Below are 27,209 nucleotides of genomic sequence, written 5' to 3' on the forward strand. Positions count from 1 at the left end.
CATTTCCCAGCAATCTCAGCACTGACTGCACTAACAAAACTCAAGGCTTAAATCCCCCAAAACCACATGTCTCTAATATCAAGCTAGGCCTTTAATCATGCAAGACAAATATTTCAGATTTTAATTCAATTTCAGAAGCTTGTAAACATCCTAGTATAGAACGCAGCTCAAAAGTCTTTCAAAAGACACCACAAGAGTACCGTACCAAGAATGCAAATGTCAAGAAAAAGGTTGCTGAGATATGAAGGCCTTCGTCAATTTTCTTGACACGTGGCTTCAAGAAAGATAAAAATGTAAAAGGTAGAAAACATTGGGGTCTTTGTTCTGTTGAATTTACTGCTGGTCAAGTTAGCTGTTAATACAGACGTGGGCCAAACTGTGGACTTTGTCTCCTCTGTAGCTAACAAACAACTCCCTGCTGAAAGCTGAAACAAGACGATTGGTTTGAGGAGATTAGATCTATTTACTTGTGCATTAAACAATCAGTGGGCAATATGAAAAGGTGTGTTATTATGGTAGTTCTACCACTGTAACATCTGATATGACAGTGCAAGCAAGTGTGCAACCGCACGGATTATCTGAGCAGCCAACCGTTAGCGGTGTGCGAGTGTGACGGGATAAAAATATGGTTATTGTCAGAGAAGGAAATGAAATCCTTTGTTATGCTTTCAGTGCTGCCCGGAAGACAAGACAACGTCAGACGTATGCAGAGAGGAGGGCTGCCAGCAGGTCATGCAGCACCTCAGGAGGGACGCGTTTCTTCCTGAGCAGCTGTACGCTACAGAGGTTTACCCAAACAAAGGCTGCAGAAGTCTGTCACTGATAATAAAAGAAGCTGACACTGGACAAGAAGCAGCTTTAAACTGCTGGCTTTGCGTTGGCTGATCCTGCCTTTCCTACAGTAAATGGAGTGGGGGTTAAACTGAATCTGACTGGTGGTACGCTGCAGTGATTCATAATTTGGCTTGTGCATTAATGGACATGTGATGCATAAATCAGGCATACAAACCTAACATAATTCATCTAGCTATACCCCAAAAAGTACCAAACCTGAGGATATATTATGTTCTCTCTTAGATTTTTATTTGTTCTTCTCTATGGACGGTATATAATGCTAATTAACTGGTTTTAGATGAGTATTTTTGTTCATGTGGAATCTAAACACTAGTGGGGCAACTATTTGCCTTTATGTAGTATACTGATACAGACATGAACCATACAATAAAACAGTAATGAAATATCACAACAGTGCTGTAAGTCCAAAAGTAGTAGCTATTGGCATTCCTTCTGATACCAAAATAAGAAAATTAAGCAACGAAACACAAAAACTAAACCTTATAGTTAACACAGATAACGCCACTGTGATTACTGCAAGTATCCATAGGAAAAAAAACGAAGTATTAGATATTCAAAATACTGACATTAAAGGAAAGAAAGCTAAACTCTGGTACGTTAGCTAACACAAACCCTTTATATCCAGCTAAGTTACGTCCAATTAAAAGAAGCACCACAGGGAAAAAACGCGTCTTAAGTTTTAACACAATTAGGTTAGCGGTCCAATGAAGCTAAAGGATAAACAAACCGTTAAAACTAACTCTCTTCCGAAAGTTCATTTAAACTTCGGCGAACTTACACTTTTCGACCGAGAAATGCTAAAGAAGGGATCCCACAGACTCCAGCAGCTTTACTCCAAACACTCTCGGCACTTTTCACAGAAGCTTCATGGCTGGCGTTCACCTTCCCATTGAATTTCGGTCCGAACTCAACTTTTTCATCCCACCTAAAATAGCCATTCCGGGCGGCGTCAAGTTGAACATACAGGAAGGAAGAGCCCGGAAGTGACGCCTTCAAAATAAATGTGAACTCCGTCAATTGTTGGTTGTGGTAAACACTAGTTTTCCTGAGCTCATATACAGTTTGCTTTTTGGTGTTACCTGTTTATCACGGGAGACACAAACATATGACGATTTTACAGAACTTAACGAAGAGCTGTAGATTTAACAACTCAACAGTAAGCAAATCGGTTAAAATGACCACAACCTTAAATAAGTCCATAAGTAAAACTGAGCATTCTACAGTTATATTAAGACGCACGATTTTGAAAGTTCGTAACGGAAAGAATACGTTATTCCACGGACTTTACGATGCGCATGCGTTAACGCACGAAAAAAAAAACAACGAAAAAACGAGAAGCTAATTATCTTCTGTAGCCAACACGTGTGCAAATAATGGAAACGTTTTCATTTAGCGCTGTTTAAAAAAAACATGTCAACAAACCCCTAAGAAAGATCGCCTAAAACCCAAAAGTACTGGACACGTGAGAGTTTTCTGCTGCACAGAAACTGTCTTTAGATAGTACCAAAAAGTTTGCAATATACCAATTAAACTCAGCAGCAGTGATTTTTCACAATCATAACCATCGGGCTTCCATTTAAATAATCGCTAAGTTAAACGATTACGAGGATAAACAGAAGGAAACAGCGTCAGTGTTTCCTTTAAAGCCCGAAATCAGCTTCTGTAACGCTGCATTGATCTCGTTTGTCCGACACTGTAGGCGCAGCTACATCCTAATCGTCTCAGACCTCATTTTTCATTCAGGGCCTCTTCGGCATTATTTAGAAAACTAAGTGTTGCTAACATGAAAAGGAAGCAGGAAAAAATGGAGGAAAGCTTGTGCATGTGCTTTTTAAGACTTTAAATGAACTGTCTTAGCTCGTGTAACATGAGTTTAACTCAGTACTGGAAAGGACATTTACACAATTAACCTTGTATGGTCAGCCTAACACAGCTATAAGTACAGGTACCCGGGTACCTGTACTTTACACAAGTATTTCTATTTCAACAGTTGTTACTGCTACTTTTTTAAGTTCCACTCCACGTCTTTTCAAAAAGAAGTACAGGATTCTTGTAGATTATTGGTGAATTATTCAGCAGTTTATAAAATAGTTAATATCCACATTAGCCGGCCAGAACAGTAAAAATTCCCCTACTTTCAACTGAATAAAGTAAATTGGAGCAAAGCAAGAGAAAATCACATTCCACTAAGTACAAATTAAAAGCTCTGTCATTAGCAGGATAAGGTCACATTCATTTCCAGCCCACTTCAGAATAATCAGCTGTTGCTGGTGAACAAATAACAAATACTTCCTCTCACAGTCTCTGTGTCCTCCCTCAGTGGAGTTGACCAGCAGGTGGAGTCAGAGGTTTTCTCACATGGACACATGAGGAACGCAGTAAGTTGCCTCATGAAGTTAATGTACTGTAGACATGATGTAACAGCGTGTCCTTGAAGCTGAAGAAAAACCGTCTCCGACTCCGACTGTAGTCTGGAGAGCATGTGGACATAACGCATGATGGTGCTTGATTTAATGACAGCAAGCTTAAACTGCATGGCCTCACTGAGAAGAAACTAGTGATTTATATAAAAATATATCTTCTCTTAAGTGTAGCACAGAATCATGTTTCCTCTCTGTTCTTTTCTTGTTTTTTTACATGACATCTGACATCCTGAACACATTTTTATCTGTATTCCATATTGAAATGTGACTCTCTTTCATATATTCGCTCCTTGGCTGCGTCTGAAGATCAACACGATGCGTAACGACAGAGGAGTGACAAAGAGGAAGTCAGCTGAAGTATTTAGTCAGTTCCTGAAGATCATCCTCATACTGACGGTCATCGCTGTAAGTCAGAACAAAGTAATTCTGTGTTTCCGAATCTTCCTGGGACTTGAAAAATATAAAACTGAGGATGTACAGTTTGATTTTTTTCTCTCTCCTGGAACCCAACTGGTTGTGTGAAGTAAACATAAAGAAATTTTACAGTGACGGCAATGAAGCCTCAGTGCCTTTCTGATAATACACCTTGTGTCAGTGTGTCAGATGATATAAACTACAGTATATGCTAGCTGGTCTCACAAATGACTCCCATGAAGCTTATTCCCCTGAGCCTTGGTCTGAGGCCAAAGTGTCCCTCTGCACCTCATCATCGAACAATCACAGCAGTAAAAGCAATTAGTACTTTTTTTCAACACCCTTCAGTCTTTTATGATTTTTCGAGTACGCCACTCATTGTTGATGAAATCCTGAACAACTGCTGCAGCTGATTTGAATTATGACACATTACTCTCTGATTTTAAGAGAAATTATGGTACTAATACGCTGTTGCCTGCTGGGGCAGCTGCCTGAGGGTGAGGGACACTAACAGACTCAATAGAGTCTCATTAAGAAGGCCAGCCATGTTGTGGGAGAAGAACTGGACTCTCTGACAGTGGTGTCTGAGAGGAGGATGTTGGCCAAAATAAGGACGATACTGGACTTTCCCTCTCACCCTCTCCACAATGTGCTGATCGGCTGCAGGAGCTCGTTCAGCAACAGACTCTGACTCCCACGATGCACCACAGAGCGACACAGGAAATCATTCCTGCCGTCAATCTGTTAAACTCTGCACTGTGACAGAGACACATACCTTTATATATACAGTGTATATATGGTACAGATGCAGATGCAGATGTCTGTACAAAGAGCAATTTCCCCTTGGGGATAAATAAAGGAATTCTGATTCTGATTCTAAAAGCTTTAACTTTGTAGCCGACTGTCACTCTGGCTCCATGAAGTGTTTTGCCTATCTAGCAAAATCTCTGGAGACAATGTCCCAAAGTATAACATTATGCAGCAATGGTGACTGTAGTGGCTTCAGCAGCCTTGTGTTTAAATGTATTAGTTTATTTATGAATTAGATGATGTTCCTAATGAGGATGGGCAGTCAGTGTGCCCAAATCTGCAGTAATTAATATCTAATACACATTCATATAATAAGTACAGAAGTAAAAGTATATCAATGTGACAACAATATAAACATCCATCACAATATTTTATGCAAATCCGATATCGCACAACACACAACCCGCTTTGCGTGGTGAGAGAGCCACAGGCAACTCAAAGCCAACATGGCTGAAATGATGTCAAGTTGCTCTGGTTGTGGTTGAGGTCAAGTGCTCCAGTTGTTGCACATTAATGGAGGTGGAAGCACTCAGGTTACAGAAGCATCCTGCAGTGCAAATAGAAATCATGATTCATATCTGAGTCACCTGCCAGTCTTAAAAGCTGCACTGAATCCTCCACATGGTGAGTTGTTGTACAAAGTGGATCTCACATTGGGCTTTTTTTCCCCCTGTAGCTGCAGTGGTGTAGGAGCTATGGAAGAAAACATCTACAGTGTCTGACAATCAATAGGCAATCAAAATACTGAAAACAATCATCGGTTTTGGCCATTTTTCCACAGACATTTTGTTTGGCTAAATGTCAAATGCACAACATCCAGAGCACCAAGATGAAGGTTTATGGAGGACAGCTGGAGAGGGGCCAATCTGTATGTGACCCTTCGTTGTGCTGTTATTATCAGCAAGAGTGGCAAGTCTAACAACTGGAAAAGCTCAATGGATGCTTGAGCCTGAAAGGAATGCACGAGGACACGCACTGAACATACAGATTTTACTCCTTTCATAATTGCCTCTTGCACCTCCTTGTTGCTGGCTTTTGCTGCAGCTCTCGCTCTCCTTTTATGTGCCTTACATATTATTTCTACTGCAGGACCTGCCTTTTCTCCCTGGAGGAAAATTGAAAGAAATAACAACTATTTACTGTCAAACCTTGTTGCAGACAACAAACAGTTTAAAACCGCTTTAAATTCCAAAGCTTTGAACACAGGTAATTCACTTTTAACAGCTTATGACTCTTCACACAATTTAGTTTAAATCCCCACTCTGCAATTTAGTTTTTATGCAGCCAATGTAGCTGAGCCTGTTTGTGTTTACTGAAGACCACGTGGGCTCCAGCACATACTGTATTAATGCTGGTGCAGCAGAAACTCACAAATGAGACTGGGTGTCGTGGCTGTAGGAGGCTCTATTTGGTGCAGTAAGCTAAATGCTAACATCATGGCAACATGCTAACAGTGATATGGGGCAGTCGTGGATCAGCGGTTAGGGTGTCGGACCCGTAACCGGTGGATCGCTGGTTCGATTCCCCGTACCGGTGTCCATGGCTGAGGTACCCTTGAGCAAGGTACCTAACCCCCACTGCTCCCCGGGCGCTGCACGCGGTCGCCCACTGCCCCGGGTTTGCTGTGTGTGTGTGCACGTCACTTGGGTGGGTTAAATGCAGAGAACAAATTTCGTTGGAGTGAGTTCCCTCCAATGACAAAATATGTCACTTTAATTACTTTAAACTTTAACAAACAGTTGGTAAATGCAGTGCAATTCATCCATTTGCTTTCCCACAGTTAGATGAGCAGATCGATGCAGCTCTCATCCATGTTCTGTAAATGTGAAACTAGTGCCAGCAGGTGGTTAGCTTAGCTTAGCTTAGCACAAAGACTGGGAAAAAGGCAGAACCAGCGAGCCTGGCTCTGTGGAAAGCAGAAATTATGTAGATTTTTTAATGTTCATATGATGTAAATTTTTTATCATCATCAGCATGTCAAACAATTCATTTAACATACTGGAGATGTTCACTATGGTGAGCATCTTAGTTTTTCATCCTGAGATATCCCACGAGTGTGCCTAAGAAGCGGTTTAATGTCACAGACGATTGGTGTTGAAGTTTTACTTATAAACAGAAGATAATCACAAGACTGATTTTGTGATGAAATAATAAAACTCCAGTCAAAGGAGCCTCTTTCAGTCTGAAGAGAATCAGACGTGTTAAATGATCGTGCTGAAGGTAAAGAGCAGCTGAAGCGTGATTCAAACACCCCTCCTTGTCAAGCCCGCAGGATTTTCCCCGAGATCAATTTTGAAAGGATGAGTGATCCCTTCATTAGCTGAGAGAAGAGACGCTGAGACGGTTTTATTTCATCATTCAGCTCGCTGCTGATGAGGGCCGGGAGATCACATTCCTTTGATATGCCTTTATTTTCTATGTAACACACCTGACAGAGCGATAATTAATGAGATGAGAGCTCAGCTGGCAGGATCCCCAAGGAATCCTCAGTGACAGGTTCAGACCCATCCATTCAAATAATGTACGCCAACTTGGTAAAGTTGTATTCATCGGGACGCTTGAAAGCATCATTGCTGCTCACTTTCCTCACTCATCTGCAAGGAATCTCATCGCGCGTTACCGAATTCAGCAGTTGATTTGTTTGTTTGGTGACTGTTCCTCTCTCTGCACATTGCACATTCATCTGGCGTGCATTACATGTCGTCTGTATGGAGTTGCACAAAGAGCAAGTGGGATATACACGGCTAATCCCATGTGACAACTGATTTACATACTGTGACAAGACACTAGCAACCGTCACCACTGACTGCAGGCATGGAGCTCTGCATTTCTATTCCTAGGCTGCTGAAAAGAGTCGTTCAGTCCTGCATGTCGCACAAGACGTCGTCCTTTCTGCCTCTTAAGTGCAAGTTGTACTAATAAAGAAAAGAACACACCACAAACAGCTTTGTCCATCAGCCACGTAGAACCTCCTGACATCCCATAATTATTCCCCGGGTGTCAGGAGGCTAATAATAAAGTTGCGGCTGCCCTGTGGAGAGCCAATTGAAAAGTTGCACTCAGATGTGGACAGAAGCCACGGCAACGCAAAGTGGCTCAAAGAGCTGGACCACAAACTGCGCTAAAACGCGGCAATGACTTTCTCTGGATTTAAGATGAAGAGAGACCAAAGAAGAAGAAAATAGAAAAAACTACAGCTCTGAGTAAAATGTTGACTAACAGGACTGATGGACAAAAATATGAAAATAACAGCCAGGTAGAGAAATACCAGAATTCAAAATGAGCATCAACACAGTGCAGATTATTACAACCAACTCTGCCTGCCTGCCTGCCTGCCTGCCTGCCTGAAAAAAGCCCATATCTTTTAAACTCATCACTACAATTTCACAGTGAATTGTGAGAAAACTGTACAGTCTTCAGGGTTATTTTCTCCGAAGTGACGAACTCTCCTCGACCGCCACACAAGACATTACACGACCATTTTCACTGGCTGAATTGTACACTGTTTCTAATCTGCATGTGTGAAATTGGTGGGGGAGTCCTTTGAAGTCAACACTCCTCTGCTTTTAATTAATTTGTCATCCTTTTTTAGGCAAGGAAGAGTAGCTGTTGTGACGACGGAGCTCGTGGAGATCCGCATACTTATATAAACTTGAAACTCCTCCAAACTTAGTCAGACAGAATTTTAATAGAATTTTCATTATTGAAAGTAAAAAGCTTGATAAAAAGGTGTACATTTGCCAAATGTAAAAAAAATACACACTAGGTAAGAAAGATTCCCATTAAAGTCTTCCATACAAAACTGTAACTTCATGATAATAACAACAACAGATGCATGTGGGAGGATGCATATGTTCATGTGCCATTGGTTTCGTGTACTGTATCTATGATTAAGTCAGAGTCATGCCCAACACTGTATGCACACAGTCTGAAGGACTGCATGCTGGTTTGAGAAATGAACCCCACCTGAAGTACCCAGAAAGTCTTTCTCATTTAGCTGCTCGTGTGTTACATGATTTCTCTTCGCTAAGCAGTCATATCCAGATCACAGCATGAAGCCGGGACTGCCGCGACACTGATCGCCTCCACCAATCCCTGTTGACCATCCATCAGTCCCCATTACCGAAGCTAAACATTATCAATGGCTGTTTTTTCTTTTCTATTTATTTTTTTATGTTGTTCTGTCTTCTGTATAACTTTTTGTAAAGCGTGACAGTTCATGACCTTCAAAAGCTCACATACCAGCTCTGACAGCTAATTTTATACACCACTCCTGTTGTTCTACAACAAGTAAACAAGTAAACAAAACGCTGTTTTGACACACACAGAATCTGAGGATTAGTTACCTTCTGATTTGTAACTGACAGAAACAGACCAGGTCAATGAGAACGATTTAGCCAAAGCTTGAAGTAAAACACATGTGACTTCTATTATTTTATTTCACAACACCAAGCAGACTACTGTTTATTTGTGTACCTGATGCAGTCACTGACTAAATTAGGCAGTTTCCTGAGACAAAAGCATGTGCTTGGTTTATCTTCTGCCAGGTAGAGCACAGGGAAACCTAGCAACAGGCTGCAGCAGACCGAGCTCATCTCTGCTATCGGCTCAACACACACACACACACGCGCACACACATGCACACACACGTTTGTAACTCTCAGTCAGGTAGACAGGACACGCTGTGCCATAGGAGGCACATTACACACCGCAGTGACCTGAACATATTCCAGCCTGTTGATCATTCCAATACAAAAACCAGCAGATGAGCATATTTTGGCAATTGCTTCTGAACTGACGCAATTCTCCATGACACTGTGTCGGTTCGAAAAGCCGGGCCAACTGTATTTAATCAAACAGCACACAGGCAAATGATTCATCTGTTAAACTGCGTCCTTTTGTGCTCGAGCTAAATATGCAGCATTCAAAGGCCCTTTTGTTTGCTTCTGCGCGGAAGCTTTTATCGCTCTGTCTCTCGTTAAAAAACATAACCTGGAAGGAGACAGATAAAAGATGTTTGGTTGTTGCTTCTTGGCAAGCAAAGCTGAGCAAAATTTCGGAGGCTGATGAGCACTGTTTCAACAGACTTGAAGAACAGCCATTTGTAGGCAGCGCAGAGTCTGATGTGTGTGTCTTTACTGTGTTAGTTTCATCAGTGCGATCTATGGAGGAAAACAGTCTTTAATAAGATGACTTTCTGATGTAATAACATATTTAAGTTTTCTCTGCTTCTTTTTTTAAACAGCAGATCTTCAGCTGATTCTGATGATAAAGACTGCACGTAATCCCGACGGTTGTTTCACCATTCAGGAGTTTCTCAGACTGACACACACTTTGTCTGATGTGCGTTTCAATGCTTTCCCTTGTACAGATGCAGCGTATCGGCCTTCACTCTGAGGCTTCACTGAAATTCTCTCTTGCCAAAGCATCTCCTTGATTTGGCATCTAATAAAACCGTCTCGGTGAAGTTTGATGTTTAAACTCAGCTTAGAAGGTAAACAAACGTCTTGTCTCTCCGAGTAAGAAACACCAATCAAAAGGTACATATGCTCAGTGCTATTTTCCCCACACGCTCTTTTTCTTCCCATTCAGTACACTGATAACAGTATAACAACACCCACATCATACTGTGTGAATAATGGATTTGGACCAGATTCATGAATCAAGATGTCTGACGTTGTCAGAGACTGTGTCACAAGGGTGTGGGATTTAGCCTGAACAGTAATCACACACAGGGTGCCCATCCGTAATCGCTCCTGATCACGAAGCAAATGTTTAATTCTGCCATTTACTTCCATGTTCTGCAAAGGAAGTAATTACAGGCTACAACACTGCAGCTGTGAAGGATATGCAGGATAAATACGAGGAATCTGCCTTAATCCGGCTCCTCGAACAGGTCTGTAACAAGATAAAACACCCGAAATGACTGAAGTAAAATAAAAACTATTATGAAGACTATGTAAGAATGCAATGTGAAAATCTTCAAACGTGTGAAGGATGTGATTACAGATGAGCATGAGGGTGGGCGATGTGAAGAGTAGACTCTCAGTGCAGTTTAAGCCTTATCCAATTAATTCAATTAGCTGTAGCTTAATACGCTAGAAGTGGATGAAGTGATATCCCCACTCCACTCTCTGGATGGACAACAAAACGGATGAACCCAGCCTCTCTCCGCTCCGCTGACTGATGAGATGTGGCGAGTTTCTGTCATAAATGTGATTATGTTTATATTGAGCCTCCAGTCTGCTGTCTGTTGGACTACAGAAGATCACATTACTGCGTCGTCCTGGAGGATCAGTCCTCCTACAAACAACACTTCAGACACTTCATGTTTTGTGTGTGTGTGTGTGTGTTTGTGTGTTATTACACAGTTTGAACAGGTGCTTGAAGGTCAGTACAACGTTTACACATTTTGGGATGGAGGCCTCAAAACTCACCCACCCTAATGATATTTAACAGGTAACATACTTTAAGCGACTGCAGCTTCACGGCTGACGATGAAAACAAGAAAGTTTATAGCTCCTCTAATCAATATTTCATTAACAATGGATGAAAATATGACCATGTGAAGTTTTAGCATCTTTCAGATGTTTTTTGGGGTTTTTTTTTTTGTTTTTTCAACGCACATGTACACCACCTGTTCCACTGATAATCACAGAAACAATAGGATACTAGCTGGTGAACAGAGGGGAGCATTTAGCAGCTAAAGACCCAGTAAGAGAGGCTAAATACTTAACTCCATATCGCAAAAGAAGTCACTCAAGGTAACAAAGTCGCTGAGAGTTATCATATCTACATCAGCTTTGCAGGTTTAGCCTATTTTTGTTGAGGGATTTGATTTCAGGGACTGCAAATTATATTCTCAAATGCCTCGTGTCCACGCACAGCAAACAGCTGTTCGGAGCAACAAGCTCTGTTACACCGCCAGAACACCACCTGCCCAACGCCAAACAGCAAACAGACAAAGTTTGAGCAATTAGCTGGCGAGGAAAGTCAAACAGTTAAAGAGCCAGATATTTCCCACAGGAGCTGAGGAAGATTGAAACAGATTTAAAACGAGAGTTAAGGCGAGACTTACATTCATCAGGTGAGCACAACAACAACTTAAAATGGATGCTAATGCTGCTATGTGTCTGCTGGATGTGTCATCATGCCGTTTTGCTTTGTTTGAAATGAAGATGTATGCTACTCTCGTCTCTTTTGGGAGCATTTGCTTTTTTCTTTTTCTGTATATCTCATAAGTAAGAAAACAGACCTACAAGGGCTCAGTTTGAATGCAAAGTCTTGATGGTTGTGTTGCGAAATCCCCAGATTTAAACAATTGGTTAAGTGTGGGCGTTCCTCCGAGTCCCAGCTTTAGTAATCCTGTTCCATATCTCCTGCAGGCTAAGCTCTCTCAGAATGACTGAGGGATAAGCCCGTGTGTACAGTAAACGCCACCTCTGCCTCCCATTGAGATAATATTACATTATTTCTAGAGGGGATAAAGAGCTAATATTAGCTTTGACCGAATGAAATATGTTTCGTCTTGAATAGACTCTGCTCCGCCACAGAGGTATAATCTGGAATCCAGCAAACACATTACAGATTGGTGCTTTAATCATAATGACAAACACTGCAGCTGTTGCTAGTCAGGATTTTGATTTGAATTTTCAAAGCCACATGAGACAACAGAGTTTGAAGAGGCCAAAATAATCTGTGGCCAGACTGCAGGTGCATCAGTCAAAAACTGTTACATCATCACATACTGATGGGAACAGTCTGTTAAATCCTGCCAAACACAAACAAGCTGCGCCAACAAAACTTTGGGCACAAGCTGAAACTAACCAACGGGGATACAAGAGAAACATACGAGGGCCGACTGAAGAGTTCTTAATGAGGAAGAGTCAGTTTAAGAAAACCTAGCACACTTGGTTTTCCATCATGGTCAAATGGGCCCCCTCTTTGTAGAAGTCTTTGTAGAAGAAAGTGTCCCACAGCAGCAATAAAGTCATCATCATTGTCAAAATGGCAACCACTGAGCTCCTTCTCCCTCTTCGGGGGGACGTAGTAGTCTGAGGGTGTTGACCTTCCTTTGTGTTACCGAGTTGTTGATGTTCTTCATTTTCGCAGACAGCGCTAACTTTTTAATCATCCAACACAGAAATACAACAAAAGTTATTAACTTCAAATTTTCTGCACCATCACTGAAAGAACATGTGCATGGAACAAGAGGCATGTAACTCAAGTCATTCTACCTGAGGCCACGGAGTCATCAATCACCCCTCATATTACAGGAGGCTCATAATCATACCCCTTCTATACTTGCTGTTTTTCTAACACTTAAAAAATAAAAGCTGGTTGTGTTTGTTTTCTGTCCTTCATCTGCTCTTCCATTTACATTTTTCTCTTTCTATGTCCTGCAGCTACGTGATTTCTTCACTGGAATCAACTCAAACATGAGGGGGCAGTTTCTTCAAAACTTCACCTGCAGCTTTAAATCTGTGATTTTTTTTTTTTTCTTGCGTGCGTGTGTGCATGTGTGTGTGTCTGTTGATGTTGTTGACGACAGGACGAGAGAACAGCCTGAACTCCTCAGGAAAACTCGGCAGGTGGTGCTGGATTGGAGCCAGGAAAAGATCAACCGTGAGCTTTTCAACCAGAGCACCGGAGGTGTTTGACACTCACATCACAAGACAAACAGTCGTGCTAAAACCCCACCTGACCAACACGGTCGTGCGCTGATCAGAAGTTTGGAAAGGTTCCTCGGGGTCTTTCTGCTGTGCTGCTGCAACACAATAAGGATGGTTTATATCAAAGGACCTGGGAGACGTCAATCTTCTGCTGGATAATAAACACAGTAGTTTGTTTCCTGCACAGCCTCATTAAATAATTATGACTGAATGCATTGTTAATTGGGTAAATCTTCTGACAAAGATGAAAACAATGTGGAAAACAGGATAAAATGTGCATGCTGTGTTACAAATTCATACAAGTCCATATTTAGAAGAGCACGACGCTGTTTGTGAAAGAAAAAAGGTCAAGGTTTATAACCAGTCAGTTTACGTTATGCAAAAAGAGGCAAAAGGCCTTGAAATCCAGCGAAACGTTGGTCACAACAGAAAGGTCAGCTGTAGTCTAGACAGCTCGCTCCTGCTCAGGAACACCTGACTGCTGTGTTGAAAGAAATGCTGCATGATTCCTGCTGATGTCCTCTTGTAGCCTGTGTGATATTTTAAGTTATGAGACCTTCTCTTTTAAAAGAGCCATTTCTTTTCTCCCGTAGAGCTGTGAATCACTCCTTTCAAACATTCAGGTGGACGGGACTTGAAAGGTGGTCCATAAGGCTAAATGTACTGGCGGTTGTGGACTGTTCACGATTTAAATGTTACAGTGAAAAGATTTCTCTCTGAAGGGCTTTACGGCAATGTTCAAAAAGTAAAACTTGTCACATATCTTTGTGGAGCCACACAAACACAAATCTCAGCCCACCAGGGATATTGTAAGAGGTCTAATCCCAGTTGTCCATTCCCAGTAGCCCTCTGGAAGGTATTCACAGCTCTGTTCTTTCAGCCACTGTCAGGGTTTGTGTCATTGGATGAGTGTCAAGAGTAAGTCGAGAGTATTGCTTTGTGGCTAAGCCTCGCATTACCATCACTGCACATCTGTGCCGACTGACTGCCGCTGCCATTTCTCCCACAATACGAAAGACGTGAAAGGAATTTCAACAGTGCGCCTCAAAACAGGAAAACTCAGCAGGAGCTTCTCCTTTCTGAGACGGTTGTTTCTTTATTTAGAAAGCAGTTCCACTGAAAGTTGCTGTTGAAACCATAATGTCTCATTATATCTGCTTATGGGCTAAAATTAATCTGACTTGTTTCGATTGCTATCCCGCATGCTAACCTCAGATATCAACTTTTAAAACTTTTCCATTCTGGCATCACAGGCAGACAAGCAGATGCTGGAGGGTTAGTTACTCCCACAAAATAAAGCTCAGTGTAACAAGCTTCTTCCAAACAGACACAGTAAGAACGAGTGTAGGCCACACAGTCCTGGTTTCTGTTTCAAAGCACAGATACTACACAGAGGAGTGAGGACAGAAGTTTCACTTCACTCTAAATCCAGACACCACAAATGGACAAAAAAAGTTTCTTTAATCCCAGTGAATTTTATTTAATTTTGTCCACCGCGTGTTGATGCTGATTTCTCTTCAGACGGCTAAACTCTTCAATTCTAGTATATTGATGTTAGCATTTAGCGCAGAGCACCTAAGCACAGCCTAGCCAGCCGCTAGCACAACTCTAGACTTGGCATTTTACAACAAAAGACTTGAGGTTGAATCTCTCTCATACGACTCATCTAATCCAATACCAAAATTTCTGTGGATGCTGCAGCTCCTCACTCCCCACTAACATCATCTGACAAATACAAGAAAAACTACTTAAATGTTAACAAAATGGAAGCAATACAGGTCTTCAATTACAGTCCTTCACTGTGATCAAGTGAAAAGCTGGCATTGTTTGCCACTGCACTTGTACAAACTTGACCTGAATTGACTTGTAGCCAGAAGCTTGGGCTGAAGGCGATGGCTGACCTTTGACCTCTAACAACAAAACTCCAGAGGCTGAGCAAAACCCTGAACCTGCTCATGAGGAAAACATGGTGAAACATGGTGTGTCTGATAAGAAAAGTCATGAATACAATAATAAATGATTAAAGTGTTTGTGCTACAAATATCATTTTTAACGTTAAATACATCCTTATTTGATTATATGTATGAAATTAGTATTTAATATTTCATGAAATAATAATACTAATAATGATATTCTTAATTCCATCACAACAACAACAAAAACAACACTATTAGCACCTGTTTACCGCTCTGATTCCCGAGAGATGGTATATTTTGAAACGCTGTTGATGGATGAAGGTCGAGGCATTGATTCATCTCATCTCTCGTTCCATTTTATATTAATAGCTGGTAGCAGCAGCAGCAACTGACACAGACTGCAGGTCAGCAACACTTTCACTCAGTAACGCTTTAAAGGATGGGCCTCCGGTTTACTGCGTCAGCTCGGTGGCAGCCTGTCAATGCCTGCTGAAGGTCCCTTTGGCTCTTCCCTTTATAGCAGCTCAGTGCGAGAGCTCAGATACACCAAGGGTGAACAAGAGTTGCACAGTTCATGCATAGTATATGAAAAATAAAAAATAAAAAAAAACATTGTGTGCGGCGAGATTTGCTGCTTCACGTCAATCGTCAATTTAGTGGAATTTTCTGCTGTTTGAGAGAACTTTTATTTTTTTAAGTATAATTCCTTTAACATTTACTGTCGGCTCAGTGCGGTTACCGACACGTGAACACGAGGGACAGGACTCAGAGAAAAATATCACCAGATCCCCTGTTCCTCCAGTCTCTCTCTCTCTGTGTCTGTCGCAGGCGAGGGAGTCCTGCCTGAAAAGCAACAGCCTGTACTTTGATACCAGGGACATTCAACAGACACCTTTAAAGTTCAGCACTGGCACACCATTTCCTGTTGTCTCGCACGCGTCTGACTCCAGTGAGTCACGCCAGCATACGCAGAAGTGAAGAAGAAGCTCCTCGACCGGTAACTTCTGATCCACAGACTTTCCTGCACTCTGTGTCCGTCTTGCCTGACTCAGAGGATTTCAGTACATTATATTCAGCTGCCTGTACTATATTTGTTTGCCTTCTCTCAGGAACTAATGTTCTGAACAACAAAATTGGTTCATTCGTTATTTCTTTCCAATATAAGCATTTTCTGATCAGGCACAACATGTTGGCACGTACACAGATTTCTATCCATGTGCTTCCTGCCTGTAGCTCTACTGACATCAAATAAAATAAAGGCAAAATGAAAATAATTAAAAAAAAAGATTACCTATTCCAAGGTAAAACATAACCAGTAACCCTCCATGAAAGAGACCGCTTGTATTCTATGCATATTTCATGAACAATGCCAATAAATAAAGCGAAACAAGTCTATTAGCAACAAGGAATGTTGAAGAAACAGATAAACAAATCCCACCCAAAGGACTTTGAGGGGGGTTACTTGGCACAGCACTGCAGAACAAAAGTTTAGAAAGGCAACGGTCGCCTCCCAGTACTGCACCCCAGTATTTACAAAAGTATAATTTATCCACTCCCCTAAAAAAGCCAATTCTTAATCCTTGTCCACATACTGCTGTTCAGCTCTTACTGATTCAACACAACAACACAATTACCTTGTAAATTGCTAATGGCTGCATTGATTATGTGTAAAAGAAAACAACACTGATAGGAGCCGGGAAGCAGAAAGTCCATGCTGTCAAAGTCAGACACTTTATCAGCCCAATGATAAGCTCCAACCACCTGAGTAAGACATTTGCCGTACTGTATAACATCACAATGTTTCCACCTGTGCTTACAAGAGGCCACCTGTTTCAAAACACAAGTCCTTTGAAGAATCTTAGCAAACAACAGATGCTACAAAAAAGAAAGTGAATAATTAAAACTATTATTAAAATGCTTATTGAGAGAAGACTCCTTCTGAAAACCTTTGCAACATCACTTTAGTGATACGTTAAATTTTCTACAAAATGTTTAAAAGGTAATGCAAATGCAAATTCGGGGATTCTCTCTTGTGCAAACTGTGATAGCAAAAAAAAAAATATAGCTTTAAATCTCACCTAAAGCTACAGGATGTCTCAGACATGTCAACACGGAAACCTCACCTCAGTTAATGGGATTGTGCCAAGGCTCAGCATATAATCAGTCATATTTCAGTTTGCTTCCAATTACCCCCTAACCTCAATAATGTAAAGGCTTATTGGGCTTCCCAGGCAACTAAGTAATCTCTGAAGCTACTTCATTAGCAATCAGAAATGATGGAGAAACTGTGAGTGAGACTGCTTGCAGGAAAAGAGAGCTCTTGTTTGCTGACATTGATGCTTGGAAGGGAAGGACAGAAGGCTGCGGTGTGCAGCATTAGCAGTGGGTTACAGGCAGCACTTGGCTCATTATTTCCGTTCACGGATTCAACATCACACTGAGAGCATCGCACCTCACAGACTTCTTGATTAGCTCGACAACTGGCCGTGTGTCCGTCAAAATGTGCTCTCAGGTCTGATGAAAGGTTTGGGAGGTGGAGGCCATAATGGATTTGGGAAGGACAGAAAGGGAAAGGGAGAGGACATCCAGTAATTGTATTGGCAGTGTGCTCGGACCTCTTGGCAGCACTCTGTGATTTGCTCAAAAGTCCAACCGACAGGAGACAACAAAGGACAGGAGGCAGCTCTTCTGCCACATTTTGCCTTTAAAATTAAGTTTTGAGCGTTTCCGTTTCCTCTGCTCCTTTTACTCTTTTAATTTCAGAGGGAGATATTGTACTATTTTCATCGCTACATTAGTCTGACCAGTAAAGTTAGTGGTTACTTTTGCTGATTAAAATGTTTGATTACATATAACACACATAAGATTATAAAATACTGTGCATTGCTGAAGATAAAGCCAGTGGTTCCCAACCAGTTTGGCTTGTGACTAGTCTTTTGTGCCTGATGCCATTTCAGATGTCATTGCATTTCCATCCACCAGTTTTACGCTAAAAATATTGACAAAATATTGTTACACTTGCCTGAGGAAAATTTTGCAAGTGCAATGAAAGCAATGATTAGACTGTAACCTTCCTCAAACTAAAGAAGCAGACATAAAGACCATATTTCCATCATGCTTTTCCACCATTTCAGGTGCACCTACATCATCAAGGCCACAAGCCGAGACACATTTGTCTAACAATAAAACTGTTCTCTACACAAGACTCCAGTTTGACTTCTTTAGACTTTTTACTTTCCCCTCTAAACATCTCAGAAGGTCTCATTTAAATAACAGTTTCAGGCCTAATAGCTAGCAAATAACCTTCATATTTCACAAAAAAGTAAGAATTAAGAGAAAAGCCAAAAAGCATACAAAATTTCCTTCCTACCAATCATCTCATGACCCCTCAGATTTATCTTGTGACCCTTTGGAGGGCCCTGACCATGAGATCAACCTGCGCCCACAGGGCTAAAACCTAATGAAACAGACTACTGGACTGCTTTTTGTTTTCAGGCTAGACTTTGTTAAAAAAAAGAAAAAGACAAAAAAAGAAAGTAAGAAAAAATTGTCCTGGGCTGCTCAAAATGGTATTAAAAGGTCAGAGATACAGCCAGAGGCCAGACCTGCTTCAGCCATAAGAGAAAACACACACATAAATCTACATATCAATTCCAACAACATACCTCTGCAACGGACAAAAGTCTACGACGTATTCACAATGAGTAGAAGTCAAGTTTGCTGGATATTTAAAAGCTGACTTAATTTAATCGTCTGTGGGTATATTTTTTTTTAAATTCCAAATGACCCAATTTTGCATCCCACCTTTTTCATTTCGACATGAAAATGAACGGGTGTCTAATGACTGACTTTACGAGGAATTATTTATTATACTTCTCTTTAGTACTTGTTTATATGGTTTCCAATAGATTCGAAGGTGCAATTCTAAAAGGTGAAATAGAGCGGTAAACAGTAATTTCCAGGAGTAAATCGAAACGGATCAAGCAGGGCATGCTGCACACGGGCACAATGGGGACTTGTCTGCTCAGTGAGCAGTTTTGATTATGAGCAAGAAAAGCCTCTCAGAGATGCGGTTCGCTCCTCGTCTTCCTTGCCAAATTTGTCACAGCCAAATGGTCCGTTAACTGTGATGTGAATGTTTGTGACATAAGAACAAGAATGTTTAAAACATGTCAGTCACTGCTGGAAAACCCTGCAGTGTGTTCAACAGTTCTGCATTGTGACTCATGTGCCGGGCGGTTTTTAACAATGAAACAACGCATGGACTCTCAACTCAAAGTGCTTCCTACTCAAACACTGAACATTTCCTGCTCACCTTCAGCTTGAACCTGCCATGATAACAGGCCCTGTTCTGTGGTCACAAGAGGCATGTGGGTTTCTAATGTTGGAATACGCTCAGCAAAAAAGAGACTAATCACTTGCACAGACCTTAAAGCTAGCAGGTGAGTCCTTTGGTCGACACTTATTTTTTACGCAGATTCCCAACATTTGTGGAATCAAGCTTGTGCTTCCTGCAAAAGCAGCGAATGCTAAATGTTTGTGTCATCCTTCAACATGAGTGTCACTCCCTGAAAGACCGGCTGGTAAGATGCCTGTTGGCAAAAAACCACATCTTTTAAAACACCGTACAGTGCTGAAACATGTAACAGCTTCTTTTATTTGGTGACATTATTTTATTTGTTTGAAGAACAGAACAAGTATGAAAAAACATTTAACAACATTTAAGAAGAGTGCTGACAAACTAAATGGCTCTTTACCACTAATGTCTGCTGCCAGGCTTTGAGCTGGTCTTGCGGCAGTGAATCCCGCCTGCCTGACAATACATAAAAAGACTTTGCTAAATGGACTATTCCAGATTCATGAGCTTGAACACAACGTTAAGAAAGTACAGAGCTAAGAAACTAATCAGCGATGCCATCAACACAGACAGCTCGGACTACTCCAGTGCTAATGAATGGGTTTCTGGCTGTGTTGAAATGAACAGTGCATTATTCCCATCAGAGCAGTTGGCACTTACATGAATCAATGCTCATTCTGCTGTATAACAAGCTCAACAAGTGACGGTACCAAAAGGATCTAATTCCCATACAAAAGAACTGATTTCTACCTTTCAACACTACAAAGACATTTTCTAAATGAGATATTAATGAGACTTGAAAATCTGGAGATTTCATTCATTTATCTTATTCATTTTTTTCCTATAATTGTGCATGTTGGAGATAATGCTTTAAGTGCAATGCAACAAAATCCCTGCTACATTAATCACCATCCTCTATCACTGTTTATTTTAAACATTATGTCACATGTAGGAGATGAAAGGTTCAGTCTCTCTTGAAGATTTTTACTATGATGGTCTTTTCCTCATCTTCTTTAGCAGTTGTTATAATTCACGAGCTTTCTGAGCACAGAGAAGAAGAACTGTACCTCCTACCGCTCTAGAATCCTAGCATGGCTGTTATTGTGGTTATTTCTCTGTTTGGCATGAATACTATAATTAAAGTTGGGTTTGGCAGAGTTGGGGAAAGCAGCAGTTCTGAATTTCTTTGTTTTTTTTGTTTTGTTTAGTTTTTCTGCACACAACAAGCCTTCTGCAGCCACAGACACCAAACTTTTTCCTTTTTTTTCTCAGAACATTCGATTCATTGACTGCTGCTCGGACATTAAGAGATTGTCAACATAAAATGAAAAAACAGAAACAAACACAAAAAACAGAAAACAACTGGTCTGTATAGACCTTGCCTATATGACCCTCAATGCCATTAGAGCTGGGGACTTTTCTTTTCCTTTACCTTAACATGCCTCCTGTTCTGCTGGGGAACAGCATTTTGGAACACTCATCACATGATAATAGAAAGCCTTCAGTTCATTGGAGGAGTCAGGGCCAGGCCTGCCATTAAGGGAAAGTGGACATTTTCTGGACCGCATCCCCACCACAGAATTTTACATTTGTGGTTTTGAGTGACATGTCTCAATGGCAGTTAAATGGATTGCTTGGAAAAAGCATACCTAGTAAACATCGTTTAGCTAAAGCACTGCTGTGTCTAAGTACAACCTCAGAGTCATTAGCATGGCTAAAGATTTCATCGTTATCATCACTCTGGTGTTTGTGCTTCTTCTCCTGCCTGAAGTATAATGATGATGAAAGTCCCAGACATCTTATTGGTAGGATTCATTAAATCTGACTTTTGGTAATGCTTTGTTGTTGGCTTTCTTTTATTTATTTTTTTTTGGTCCACCATGTGGCATCTCACATTAACAAGCCCTCAGCGATGTGAGACAGCCATACTGTGGAGAACGACTGGATTTCCTGGTGACTTTCCACTGCAGGGTTTTCCCCCTGGTTTCCAGTGGCCCCACGTCTCCGACCCTGTCACTACCGATTGCTCGTATTTGCAATTATGCCTTGTTTACTTCTGTCAGTCCCTTCAGCTGTGGCAAGATGCTTATGTAACGCAACATACGATGCATGATCATCAGCACTGCTGTCCTCCTGAGAGAAATCAATTTGCCCCATTGCTTCTCGCCTTGCCCTTTCCAATCGCTCAATCCCTTTTGTCTCTTGTCTCTCAGGCATGTGGGCTCGGTCTTTCCTGCCTGTATGGGTGAACAGTGGGAGCCTCTTCATGTTTGCTAACTATTACGGCTACCACTCCCTGCCAAAAACCACAACACGGCTTGTGTTTGTGAAGAGTTTGAAGATCATTCTTTATGAAACATGGTGCTCAGAGACAAAATGTACTGAAGCTGCTGGATAGTGACTTTGGGTTTAAATTCCTCAACAATTCCTTCCAACTGTTTTGTAACTGCAAATGTGTGAGTATTTTGCATATCATTTAGCAAAATTTAGTGTGGCTGCGTCTGCCTGTGTGTAGTCTTTTTTTGAGAATTCTGTCAAACTGTTTACATAAATCTTTCAAAAGATCTAAAAAGCATGTACGCGTCAATCTAAGAGAAGGGCACAATAGCATCCCTGTCAAATACACGTCATCCTGCTTTCACTGTTCGTCTCAAATGGACAAATGTGATGCACATACGACATGACCATGACTTCCATCCTGATGCGCTTCACTGCACAAGGGGGGTGGGAAATCTATTAACCTTTAAGGCAGCAGGAGAACCACCCTGCTAGCTGGGAGGGAAGCAAATGCATCTGTATTTAAAGGTTAGGGCAGATGTGGAGTAATGAAGCACAGACATACAAGAGCAAAAGTGGAGGGGTGGGGGGGCTTGGCTGGGATATTTAGAACCAAAACATGCAAATCACTCTTCAAGCTGACCCAAGTGTCTTCATGTATTCTCACCAGGCATGTTTGACCTCTCAACTTCACACTGAACACCAGCGATTCTTTATAACTGTTTACGGCTGTCAAAATGTTTCCTTTCGCAGATGGTGCAGCATCAGTGGGTTTGACTACAAAGGGAGTTAAGAGAGCACTGAGGAGTGAAGTCAGTGGTGGAAGGCTGCAGGCTGGAGAACTTGACACATAAACACAAAAAGATGAGGATGAGGAGGGAACTGCTATGCCTGACCGTCAGCAGTCATACAAAACAGCAGATCACTACTTTTACACTTGAGGGAACATTATTTTTCCGCACATTTCTGAGGTTTGTTATTTCATATTGACAGTCAAGATTTTCCATAGCATTTAACAGGAGAGACACCTACTTCGCTTGAAATAAAGGGGGCCTCTGCTAATGTCAAAAGAAATTATTCCATTTTAATGAAAACAGGCTTATTAAGCTTCAGGGAAGATGAGTAGTGGTGCTACATCACACAGCAAAGGCCACATATTTATAAAGAGCTCAGTCCTTCCAAAAATCACAGAGCGCCAGCTTCCCCGTTTCTTCTCACAGCATCAGGATGGTGAGGAAGGTGCAGAAATGACTCTCAAGCTTCCCTTCCCTTCCTGTTCTTATACACATGTTTCCCATTATTAATTCTGCTTAAAAATGCATTTTAATGGAGGCTATTTAGCAATGCAATTCAGTTTACAGGTTTGCCTTGATTTACAGCAGCTGACACTCACATGGTCTACAAAGCAATAACAAAGCAGTAACTCTTGAGCCAGACTTTGCTGTGTGCAAAACACACAGTATCATTTGGTTATAAGTAGGATATAAAACCCCACACACATGCAGATTCGTGAAAGTGCAACCATGCTGTCGGAAGGACAACCAGAAGCTACTGACAATTCAGGTAAAACTATTCAAACATATCAGCGTGCAGCGGCGAAAGTGTGAACACAACGACTCAAATATGGCACAGAACGCTTTTTGAGTAGGAGTGAGAGAGGAGAAAACACTCAGCGAATTCACGCATGCAGCAAAGCCTCCTGCGACCTTGAGATTCATAGAGAGCAGACGTTTTTCTTTTTGTATTAGCCCCACCAGTGCAGTGGACCTCAGCCAGAGTCACACTGGAGTGAATCAAGAAGAGCAAAAGCATCCAGGAAAAAGAAGAAAGAGCCAAGAGGAGCCGACAGCAACACGACTGCAATAATCCGCCAGCGTGTGGAGGCAGAGCAACTTGACGGTTTAATTAAATTTATCAGGGTCAATATAACAAGATGCTTAAAATGAAAACTGATGCAGGCAAGTTTTTAATTTAATTGAGTTGCCTCCTCCAGATGGTAACAACTCCTGTAAGTCTGAGCGAGTAATGATAATTTTCCTCAAAATCAGGCAGGAAAAATAAAGTTTTGTCAATAGATTGTGCTTCACATCACAGTATGAGAGCATTTCTATGCACAAGGTTATTTCTAGGTCCACATATGGATGACAGACAGCAACGAATGTCATTCTGAATGGTTAACAAGGGGACTGACTGTCTTGATCCTCAGTGGATCCCTGCCCGAAGCCATATTAAAATATTTAATGAGATAGTTAATGGACAGCTCTGCATACGTATTTGCCCAAAAGGCATGAGCTCTCTCACATGCAGACTGGGCATCAAATCCTATCCCTCCAATACCATTTCTTCCATTTTACGACATGTGGTGTGTAGCGGTGTGTAAAACGGCTTGCATTACCCCGGTGATGGCAGAAAAGTAATCAGAAAGGCCATTTTGAATCCATCATTTTGTTAATACCACACTGAAATGCTTCGGAGGCTTTAAGCGAGGAGCACTTTGCTGAATTGAGGGAAACTCAAAGAAAAGCATTCAGTCGAAGGCAGAGTGACAGTTGTATTCAGACCCAGACAGTCAGAACCATCTGGAGGAGAATCACTTGACTTTGTATTAAAGACAAACCTTTTGCTTCCACAATCGAGGTATTATTAAGTTTTACTTTTCCAGAGGAAAAAAATAACATAATTTCAGAAGGGAAATGAGTCCACAGGACACAGACTGATATGAACCCAGCTGTCAATAGACTTAACTATCTTACTTCATCCGTGACACTGGTGTGTGGTGTTTTACTGGTTTATTCAGGTTCAAGAGTGAGCTGAACACATTTGATTTCAGGCTTGTATTTTTTCCAACTGACGGACTGAGGTGATCCACTGATCCACTGATCCACTGCTGGCATTAACAAGCACAAAGAGCCGCTCTCAAAAGTATAATGGAACTGTTCAATGGTTAGAAGGAGATCACACTTGAAGGCTTGTGGGCTGGACCGAAATTTCACAGCCCACTATTTGCACCGACAATTCAGCAGACCATTGTTCTTAATGCGTCTGTATTTTTCTTTTGTATTTATACAAGTAAGAAACTAACAAGATCCCCGGAGAGCAACTTTAATTTGAAAGAGAGGTTCAGATTTCTAGCAGTGTTTTTGACTTTCTGACAGTGTCAACTAATAACAATCAGCTGATGACAGCTGGCTGTGATTTGGTCACACCCACCACCCTGCATCAAGCAGACATTTCACGCAGAAAATGCAACACGTGAAATATTTTCCCGAAAATATAGGTGAAATATACACTTTGAAAAGTCTACCAAACATCAGGAGCCAACTGCACCAGCTGTTTCAAAATGTTATAAAACGTTTTTAGTGAAGGCTCGTCTACACAGGCAGAAGCTGCTGTCTGCCAGAACAGATGTGCTTCTATTTTAAACCACTACCAATGTCTTGTGTCTCAATCACACTATGAGCTTGAAACTGCAGCCCACTGTGTATTCAAGCCTATTTTCTTCCATTCAAAGCTTGACTTTGTGCTATGCTCTGAGCGCTGCCAAAACCCAGATGATCTACATTGAGTACTGCACCTGAATGCATCCCGTGTAGAATTCCATGGAGCACTGAAGCTGCTGCCGCTCTGCTAACATGCTGCTTTCACTGCACAAGGACCTGTGTCTCATGTAAAGAAAGAGGAGAACACACACTGTTCAGCTAACTGAACCAACTGGCAAAATGCTAATGTTGGCTTGTTAATATATGACATGTTTAGAATTCAGAGTGAACTTCTGATCCAACAAGTTAGAGGATGGTTGAATTGAATGAATCCATCTCATGGATTTCCTGATCAAAGTGATGCTACAAGGCACCGTTCTGCTTGAGTGCTTCTGCAGTTTTTCAGGGCTAACACCAGCAAGGGCAGCAAAATCTGCTATAATACCATACTGTATGAACAGTACTCATGGTGAGTTTAGTTTCCTGTCAAAACAGCAAAGAATTTGGGCAGTTATTTAATCTACATCCATCGATTTCCTCTCGCAGCATTGGTGCTTTTCCTCTCTGTCTTGCTATTTCTGTCCTTCCACTTCTCAAACCTCTGCCTCCCCCAAAAGCCTCCAGTAAAGAGGAGCCTGACAACCCACATCACTGGCTTTTACATCCCTGCCCCGTCCATTCGCCCAAACCAATACCCCGAGTCTGATAATCCAGTCCGATAAGTGGAAGACAGACCGGGACCGAAGCGGTGTCTCCGTTAGCTGCGATTACACAACAGTGTTATCCCTTCCTCCTACTTGGTCTTTTGTTCCAGGTGATGAGCTGCTTCTCCCTATAGGCACACTATCTCTACGGCTCACCCATACAGGGCGTGCAGACAGCCAGATAGGATCATCGCCTGCCTGCGAGAGCTCCGAGCCAAAGGGAAGGTTCATCTGGTATGCCCTTTATCAGGTTGTTCCACAGACTCTGTGGGTTTCATGCCAGAAAGGATCAACAAGTGATGTTGTTACGTATGGATTCCGACAGATGAATAGATCTGTTTTAGCATTTAATTATGAGACCAGAAAAATGACACCATTGTTTACGTTGACCTGACAAGGACCTCTTGTGACTGAACGAATGTCTTTTAGAGGTGCATCGCGATCTAACAGCACCCTGAATCCTCTTAAGGAGAAGGTTGGAAGGAGAAGGTGGGTCAACAAAGCTTGCATCGACACACAGCAGACCATCAGTCGCTTGCCAGTCAGATCTTCCCCTACCCTAACCAGGTACATCCAGCAAGGGTGTAACTTTCACTGGGGGGGCACATTTCTCCCCTCTCTTTAATTGTTTCAGGTTGATCTCTCATACTCCATACAGGCCAACTTATTATTACTTACAGGTTGCCAGGCTGCCCTAAAGGAATCACCTGCAGACACTAGCTCAGGGGTGAAAAAGGTTCTGCAAGCTTTATTTTTCGGGTTTAAAAAAACCCCAACAAACTATAATTTAATTGACAGTTAAATGCACCGGATGTCTCTCAATAAATACAAAAGACATAAGAGAACCACTGAGCCTTTTCTATTTATTTCTGCTGAAGATTTGGTGCTCATGGTGAATATTTACAGAAGCAAGACGGTGTGTGACTCAAATCGAACTACATTGTGTGTTTTCATGTTAAGAACCTGAGCACTGAAGGTATTATAACATATATTGTTTATATTTAGAAATAAACACAGAAACCCAGACGTTTCTCTTTGTCAGAGTCCTGCCGAGTTGAACATACAGGAAATAAGCACCTTTCTTCCATAGTGATGTGGGGGTCAGCCATTCGTCAGGACTGGAGGCTGAGACTAGACGAGATCGTGGAGCTCTCCAAAGTGCTGATCCTGCTGCTCTTTCTCCTCTGCCCACAGCAGCAGGAAGATCTGCGAATTCTCTCACTCTCACACCAATTAACTACGTATTAAGAATGCTGATGCTTATTGGTTTTAATGCAAATTAAATCAACTCATTGACTATGT

General features: G+C 41.6%; 1 protein-coding gene across 4 annotated transcripts in view; it reads right to left on the reverse strand.

The window, feature by feature from the left end:
- LOC124054021 (liprin-beta-1-like) overlaps positions 1–27,209 on the reverse strand; it is an 86,908-nt gene that overhangs the window by 20,001 nt on the left and 39,698 nt on the right. Inside the window, exon 1 of one of the 4 annotated variants that reach the window (XM_046379662.1) lies at positions 1,634–1,824. The exons of 2 other annotated variants lie outside the window; for them this stretch is intronic. The gene's annotated coding sequence lies outside the window, so the exon portion shown is untranslated. Of the gene's footprint in view, positions 1–1,633; positions 1,825–27,209 lie in introns of those variants that run through there. One more of the 4 variants, XM_046379661.1, reaches the window with a different exon arrangement.

Source organism: Scatophagus argus, chromosome 22 (assembly GCF_020382885.2).
Source record: "Scatophagus argus isolate fScaArg1 chromosome 22, fScaArg1.pri, whole genome shotgun sequence".
Classification (NCBI taxonomy): domain Eukaryota; kingdom Metazoa; phylum Chordata; class Actinopteri; family Scatophagidae; genus Scatophagus; species Scatophagus argus.